The following is a 2,682-nucleotide window of genomic DNA, read 5'->3' as shown; positions in this document are numbered from 1 at the left end:
AGTCTGGCATATTTATATGCTGGGAAAGGAGGTGGGGTTGGGTGTACAGCCAGTAGAAAAAAACACCTGTGCCGCACCCACTATTGCAGAAGCCAGATGCCCCCTCCACCTTGGAAGTTGGCAGTGAGTCATGAGACAGATCTATTTTGATCTTTGAGCTCAGGTTTATAAAAATTAATAAAAACTTTGATCAGTGTTATCATTATGCCCTAAGGTTATTGCTTCGTATCAGAAACTCAAGTGAAACATTGGAATTAAATGTCCTCTAATCAGTTTTTGTCTCCTTGGGTGTTCTCATTACAAAATCCTTTAATTCCACCCCAAAAAAGTTATATCTAAATAACTACTCATGCACTTTCCTCTGCTTACAATGCCCTCTTGCTCCATTGAAGACTTTTTTTAAAATACTTTTTTCTTTCTCTCTTTCTTTCTTTCTTTCCTTATTTATTTCTATGCAGTGCTGGGAATCAAACCCAGGGCCTCTTACATGCTAGGCAAGCACTCTACCACTGAGTCCCAGCCCCAGCCCAAAAGACTCTTAATCATCCTTCAAAACCCAGCTCAGTCAAAACTTCATCTGGTAAATGCTTTCAATACCACCTCTTCACACGGAACCACTTCCTCCCCTGGACAACTTCTAGAATCCCTGGAACACATTTCTCTTGTTGTTGTTCTCTTTACTCTCCAACAACATTGTTGGATTCCACCTTTGTTTAACTTTCCAGAATGTGAACTTCTCTGCAGCAGGGTCTCTGTACTATCCACTATTATGCACCTAGTCCCTAGGAGAGTTCTTTACAAAGAGCTGGTATCTGGGACGTTTGGTCATTGAGTCAGGTGAGATTGCTGGGCCTCTGTAGGTTCTTTCCCTGTGTGTCTTTGGTGACCACTTCATCTTCCTGGTTTATTAATACAGGAAGATTATTTGGCTTGTTTGGGCCACAGCCACCTTCCCAGAACATTCAGGCTGTTGTGCCAGTACCCTGATAAGGAGAAGTCCCCTAGAAAAAAATAGTGGGCATGGACAAGATGAAGCTGATGAATGCACTGAGTAATGTCAAGCCAGGCTACTTCCTGTGCAGCCAGTAAGAGATCCTTGCAGTAGCCAGAAAGTTAGACAGATTTTAGAGCAAAGAATAGCCTCTGTCTCTGAAAATAATGCATGTCCATGACCAATGGGTGTTAAAGGACAGAAGAGGAGAATAGCAGTCTGCATGGCCAGGTGAACCACAAATCTCTACCCACCCATCTCATGGCAGATATCACCACAGAGAGCACATCCAGCACCAGAACTCCGAAAAGATAATCCCAGATTTTTCATTAGGCCAAGAGGTGTCTGAGCAGATGGCTTCCTGCTTTTTGGTAAATGGGTGGTTGTGGGTGGAGAGAAGGCTCCGGAAGCTGGTTTAGGAGGAGAACAATTGTCATTGTGAGCCCCTCAGCAGATTCCTGATGTGAGTGATGCCAGGTCTGAGTGTTTGGAAATTAAATCAGCTCATTCTCTCAACTCTGAGTCAAATTCTTTGTCTGATTAGCCTGAGAAACAGAGGATTACGTAACAAAGTCTCCAAGTTCTCAATACATAACAGAATGAGAAGACATTTAAGCTGTGCTTATGTGCTTCCTTCTCTCTTTCTTCTTACTCTGCGCCAACTGATACTCACCCTTTACCAACCCTTCTCACATCTCTGGCATGCATTCAAACAAGGAGAGATTACAGTGTCATTTGATAACTATTGACAATTAACAGCCTTGAAACAGACTGAATTTGGAGGCACCCCATCTGACATTGGGAATGACTTCTTCATGCTGAGAGTAAAAGTTGGAGGACCATGGGGTTTCCACCTCCCACCCTGACGGGCACCAAAGAAAATGGAAATGGGGATTTCCTTCCTTCTGGGACAACACAGACTAACTAAATCTGCATGTGTGTATTTTCTGCCTTTTTTTCCAGATTGCTCCCTCTTCAGAACAACTGAATCTACACATGTATATCACCTGGCTTTTGTTTCTGTAATTGTGTCTGTGGGATAGTTAAGGAGAAGCAATCTAATGGCTTCCTTCCATGTTGATCAATGGCATCAAGTTCAATACTCATCTTACCATCTTCTATCTATTTATTTTGTGGGCGGACAGTCAAATCCAGCCAGCTAGGATCAAGGTAGGTCCCAGGGTTAGGCTGTCAGTAACAATCTCACCATAACCCAAAATCTTTTTTAAACTTTTTGTATATAAAACCTCTATGGAACTATATAATTTCATCTTTTTTCAAGACATATTTGGCTAAGATGATGAAATAACAAAGGCTAATATGATTTTCCCCCTGTCCTACTTATCTCTGGTCCTGGTTGGACTGGTTGTGATTTGTACCAACAAGGATGGGTTAGTCATTCCTTGAGATGAAAAATGCATCCAGTGCTGGAGTCCAACCTATGCAAAGGTTCTTGTTCTGCAAATGACAATCAAAGAAGCCATGCTCTAGCCAGGTGGGGTGGCAGAAATCTATAGTCCCAGCTGCTCAAGAGGATGAGGCAGGAGGATCACTTGAGCCAAGGAGTTCAAGGCCAGGGAGAAGTTATCACATACATGAGCACGCATGAGCACACACACACACACTCAAAGAGAGAGAGAGGGAGGGAGAAAGACAGAGATTCGTCATGAACTTAATTCCATAGAGGGTAA

Source organism: Ictidomys tridecemlineatus, chromosome 10 (genome assembly GCF_052094955.1).
Source record: "Ictidomys tridecemlineatus isolate mIctTri1 chromosome 10, mIctTri1.hap1, whole genome shotgun sequence".
Taxonomy (NCBI): Eukaryota; Metazoa; Chordata; class Mammalia; order Rodentia; family Sciuridae; genus Ictidomys; species Ictidomys tridecemlineatus.
The sequence above is the reverse complement of the archived record's forward strand: the minus strand, read 5'-3'. Positions refer to the sequence as shown.